General features: G+C 35.6%; 1 long non-coding RNA gene across 1 annotated transcript; it reads left to right on the top strand.

Moving 5' to 3' along the window:
* The first annotated feature begins 421 nt into the window (after positions 1–421).
* LOC125265669 lies at positions 422–3,494 on the top strand. Its single transcript, XR_007184331.1, has 4 exons — positions 422–524; positions 1,150–1,177; positions 1,522–1,614; positions 2,403–3,494. It is a non-coding gene; the product is annotated as an uncharacterized LOC125265669 (long non-coding RNA).
* Positions 3,495–5,581: the final 2,087 nt, after the last annotated feature.

Raw genomic sequence — 5,581 nt, 5'->3', positions numbered from 1 at the left:
TACATGGCACAAGAAAAAAAGCGTGTAAGAGTTCCTCACAGCCTCCTCCCACGTTTCTTCAAAAATCATCCTAATCGCCTCATTCTGTTATTGATATGGTTTTGTTCGTTTCTTTTTATTTCATGCGATCAGAAACATGCCGCTCCGTTTCGATGTTCAAATCTTTCCCACTTTCCTCCGAAAGCGGCTGTCAGATGGACAGCGTGAAATTACTTTAATACAGCTGTATATTTCCGACAAGCGCGTGATGTGTACAATCGGGACAGTTTCAATGAAGTTGATAGTGCAAACGGTTGAAGAAAATACACCTTGTTTGTATTTATGTGCGACCACACACATTCAGGTTTGCTTAATCTGTTTTTGCTCTAATGTGATTGGCCATGCAAGGAGTTCTGCCTAGCAACAAGAGAACTAATGCACTGATTGGTGGATAACAAAATTGGTCCTGACCTTTTGGCCTGTTCAGTTGCTGGCTGCTGACACCAAATTTCAAGACGGAAGTTTTTCTTCGTGTGCTATGTTCGGTAAGTAAAATTATGTATCTATATAAAGTTATTTTGTGTGATTTTTAAGAATGAAATATCTCTATTTAAATCCTTGTGGTACGTTTTTATAATAAAAGACAACGCAGCCAAATTAGGCTACAATATTTCCCGGTAATATATTGCCAGCGTAGCCATCAAGTACGTTAACGATATGGATTTGTGATGGTATGATAACTGAGATATCAAATGATTCTTTGTTTGATTTGTAATACTGAAACATCTTAGTTAATACACTTTATCATATTTTAAATTTGTTTTTCTGTGGGAAACGACATGGCAACCACTTTTGAGATCAGTTAACGTTATTTTTTTCCACCGCTCAAACTTTGTCAACCTCGACATTAATTAACTTTAATTAAATTTAAATTTTCTAAATGATTTTGTGATGGTATGATTATTGAAACGACAACTTATTTCTTATTTTACCAGTGAGGTATACATATTTGATGAAGTCGCCTAATCGTTTTCCTGTGAGAGAAAGAACATGCCAGCTATTGCTTAACGTTAGACCATGTGGGTTATTTTTTCCCGGGCAAACTTTGTCAGTGTTTTTTTTTTTCACTGACTTCGTTAAACTGAATATTTTCAACTTTTTCTGTTACAGGTGACATGAGATAAGGAGATGTGGAAATGTAAGTATTGCATTTTTGACTCTGCAAAAAGAGGGGAACTTCTCAAACATTATCGTTTGAAACATGGTGGTCATACAAAAACTGTACCATTTCCATGCCTACACAATGACTGTCTTTGTACGTTCAACTACCATTAGTAGTTTATGACAGAATTGTCATTTTTGGGTTCATTTGTCATTTCATTTTGTCAACATGTAATTTATTGAATTTATATTTTCATATCAGTAATCTGTAATGTATGATGGATAATCTTAATTTAAATAATATATTCTAATAACAATGCTTAAAATATATTGATAGTGAGATTTTCTGGCATTAATAGAATTTCATGTTTTTCTCTAAAGTCAGACCAGCCAACTGAGGTCCGAACCCTTGTTCTTCGAGGACTGCCTATCATGCTCGGAGATGAAGACTCTTCTTTCTTCAAGTCATCTTTAGTAAGTACATCTGTTCTTAAAAGGGATAGTTCACCCAAAAATTATTACCCCATGGTTTACTGACCCTCAAGCCATCCAATCAGAGTTATAATAAAATGTATCCAGGCTCTTCCAAGCCTTATAATGGGTGTGAATGGGGGATGAGATTTTGAAGCTCAAAAAAGTCCATCCATCCATCATAAAACTGCTCCATATGGCTCCAGGGGATTAATTAAGGCAATGTGAAGTGAACCAATGTGTTTGTAAAAATATCCATATTTAAAACTTTATAAAGTGAACTATCTAGCTTCAGGCGGACTGCCTTCCATATTCAACTTACGAAGGGTAATGCCTCTCAAAGTTCAAAAACGTTAAGGTACATCCTACATTATAAGTCACATCACTTGCGCTTTTTCACTTATTCCAAAAGCTGGATATTTTACTTTAAAAAGTTTTAAATATGAAGAATTTTCTTACCAAAACCCATCGAGTAACTTCAGAAGGCCTTTAACTAACTCATCTATATATTGAAAGGCATGAGTGTGAGTACATTTTCATTTTTGGGTGAAGCATTCTTTTAATATACAAATGAAGCTAACGTTTCTATCCAAGTTTTCAAAATAATAAATGTAATTTATAATGCATACTTTAAAAAGTGTATACCAAATTCTTTGCAGGAAGCATCTACATTAATATAAGTTCAAATGTATACATGTCAGTATAATGGTGGATTAGGGTTAGTGATTTGTTTTTTTAATAAACTTTGGTTCCTAATCACAATACTATATTTATACCTGTTTTTTCACTAGGTGTCTGATCATCATAACACTATCCTTGATGTGCCAGTGGGGATCTTATTCGAGGACACTGATCTTCAGCCCCCAAAATCCTTGCATTTGACTTCTTCGATTGGAATAATTCTTGAAGGCCAAGTGGTGATGGACAAAATGCAGGACCTCCCACAGGCAATCTGTCTTCTCTTCGGTCTGATTTACACACTAGACCTGCATTTCCCAAAATCATTTGCCAACACGTTTAATTTCATCCAGCGTGTACTAATGTCAATGGGACAAAATGCTCATAAGCCTAGAGTGTAGTCTCTGGCAAACCAGCTATTTGCTTAAGAAACATCACTGTGATACTTAAACATTGTATTGGGTTTTTCTCCCCCTAGATTTACTCAATTATCCATTTTATGAAGAATAAAAAGTGTTTAAATAGTTAAATGCACAGAGTTCTTCAATTGATGTGCAGTTGTTAATTTGAGATATTGTTGCCATTGTTACACCTCTGTAATGTGGTTGTGACCCGGTAATATTTCCATTACAGTGTAGTTTGTACTGTAATATTGTGACATTTGGACCAAAGACACTGAACATGTTCAGTATGTTATTTTAGTTTGCCGTGTTTGCACAGAGCTTAAATGGTGAAATGCAGTAAGAATGTAGTTCTTATGTTTAGCCTACATGTTCAGTACATTTAACAATTGTGATGCGTAAAAAGAGAAATTATGAAGTGCACAGAGTTGTACAAATGATGTAAGTGCCTTTACACCTTTTACAGTGTTGTTGTGAACCAGTAATATTTCCACTACAGTATAGTTTGTACTGTAAAACTGAAATTCTGGATAAAGACACTATCTGTTGAGTATGTTTTATTTTAGTTTGCTATGTTTGCACAAAGCTTAAACAGTCAAATGTAATAGTTATGTTTACATTAACATAATTGTGATACTTGAGTGAAGTATATATGTGCAATGTATGTTGTGCAATTGATGTACTGCACTAGTTAATTTTGTTACCACCTTTACATTGTGGCTGTGACCCATTTCCATTACAGTATAGTGTTTACTGTATTTTCATTAATATTGTGACATTGTCAATAAAAATTCAAAGATTAAATATGCTGTTCACTGTTTTATTTCAATTTAGTGTGCACAAAGCGATTTAAGTTAACTTAAATCGAGTTAACTTAAATATATAAGTACACTTGAAATTAATACCAAGTTAAGTGAACATAATTGTTTAAGTACATTAAATAAGTGCCAAGTTTGGTGAACTGAACAATTTAAGTATAGTCTACAAAACCGCCAAGTTAAATAAACTAAAATATGCAAGTTTTGGGAGGCTCCATTACTCAATTAAATTGAGGCAACGAGTTTACTCAATTAATTTAGTTCAGTCAACTTATTAGGGTTTTCAGTGTAAAATCCGATGGCTCAGTGAGGCCGCCATTGACAGCAAGATAATTAATACTTTCAATGCCCAGAAAGCTAGTAAAGATGTATTTACAACTATTCATGTGACTACAGTGGTTCAACCTTAATGTTATGAAGCGACGAGAATACTTTTTGTGCACAGAGTGCATATCAAACTGCCAAAGTCACGTGATTTCAGTAAACAAGGATTTGTTATGTGATAAGTGTTTTGAAATTTCAATGGTTCACCAATGGGGGGCGTGACTTTGGCAGTTTGATACGCGCTCCGAACCACTGATTCGAAACAAAAGATTCGGAAAGCTTTGAAGCTTCATGAAGAAGTGTTTTGAAATCGCCCATCTCTAGACATTGTTGAATAAAGTCGTTATTTTGTATTTTGGCGCACAAAAAGTATTCTCGTCACTTCATTGAACCACTGTAGTCACATGAATAGTTTTAAATACATGTTTAGTAGCTTTCTGGGCATTGAAAGTGTTAATTGTCTTGCTGGCAATGCAGGCCTCACTGAGCCATCGGAATTTATGAAAAATATCTTAATTTGTGTTCCGAAGATGATCGAAGGAATGACATGAGGGGGAGTAATTAATAACAAAATTGTCATTTTTGGGTGAACTAACCCTTTAATTCAAAATATATTCTCTGAAAACATAATATACTTCTCAAGTGAATGTATCTTCTTTAAAGTATGTTTAGATATTTTTACCATAAAATATCCATTACAAACTTTTTTTTTGTACTGCAGGGGAAGGAAACCGAGAAAGAAAGGCAAAAAGACAGAAAGATAAAGGAAGAAAGTACAAAAAAAAGAACACAGAGGCACTTGAGGCTATAGAATTAGGCAAATGGAGAGACTAAAGAGAGGAAGAGAGAGAAAAAAGCAGGGGGTGGAGTGGAAGGGGAAAAAAAGTCCTAAAAATATAAGTCCACAGAGGTTTGTGTGACAGTAGGGGTTAAGCAATCCAAAGGCTGCAGGCAATCACTCAATTTCAGACACGCTCAGAGCCCTTCGGTGCGAGGGGAGCAAGGCGCATAAAGAAATTTAACAACTTAATGTTTTATGGCCAACGGAAATGAGATCCTTACGGGGCAGCGCAGGGGAGGGAGGTTGCCAGAGAGTTTCGCACAAATATTCGCATAAACACACATTTGTAGCCTTCCATTATCAAACACCCCAGCATATACATATTCAAATATGGGTCAGTGATATGATATGAAGCTTCTGCCCTTTCCTTTTCTCATTTACCAACTCTTTCTCCCTCAATTTTGCTCTCTCTCGCTGTATCTTGAGGCGAGACTTGCTCCACAGCAGGAGAACATTGGGTTTTGGTTTTATTGTAAATAGTCCAATGTGCACTATTGTCTGTCGGGATGGGAGATGAATACGGAAGTGCCGCTGAATGGAGCCTTGTTAGCAAATCAATAGTGCAGACATCTCTAAACCTTGTCCTTGAAACATACTCCTTCTTTGTTTTCATAGGGTGAACAAATGCAGGAGATTTGAGAGAAAGCTTTCCCTATTCATATCCATCTCCGTCTCTTTCTTTCTCCAGCTCCCGATTCATCATAATTCTTTTTACTGTTAAACGATTATAATACTTGGATGTCTGAAATGTCATGTGTTGGTTACACACTGACATATTGGAGGAATCAGGTGTGTAATCTATCAGAAAATGTAGCCGTATTGAGCCTACTGAAGCCTAGCAGATGTCTGAGTGGAATAAACCATAAGTCATTGCGCTTTTATGAAAAACAACATCCACAACTTTAGAA

The sequence above is a fragment of the Megalobrama amblycephala genome, linkage group LG3 (genome assembly GCF_018812025.1).
Source record: "Megalobrama amblycephala isolate DHTTF-2021 linkage group LG3, ASM1881202v1, whole genome shotgun sequence".
Taxonomy (NCBI): domain Eukaryota; kingdom Metazoa; phylum Chordata; class Actinopteri; order Cypriniformes; family Xenocyprididae; genus Megalobrama; species Megalobrama amblycephala.
Note: the sequence above shows the minus strand (reverse complement) of the source record. Positions and strands in the feature narration are given on the sequence as shown.